A 241-nucleotide genomic window follows, 5' to 3' on the forward strand; every position below is an offset into this window, starting at 1 on the left:
TAGAACAAACTATCCTCAAATTCCTATGGAACCACAAAAGACCCTGAATAGCCAAAGTTATATTGAAGAAGAAAACCAAAACGGGAGGCATCACAATCCCAGACGTTAGCCTCTACTACAAAGCTGTCATCATCAAGACAGTATGGTATTGGCACAAAAACAGACACATAGACCAATGGAATAGAATAGAGAATCCAGAGCTGGGCCCACAAATGTATGGTCAATTAATTTTCGACAAAGC

Source organism: Suricata suricatta, chromosome 16 (assembly GCF_006229205.1).
Source record: "Suricata suricatta isolate VVHF042 chromosome 16, meerkat_22Aug2017_6uvM2_HiC, whole genome shotgun sequence".
NCBI classification, from domain to species: Eukaryota; Metazoa; Chordata; class Mammalia; order Carnivora; family Herpestidae; genus Suricata; species Suricata suricatta.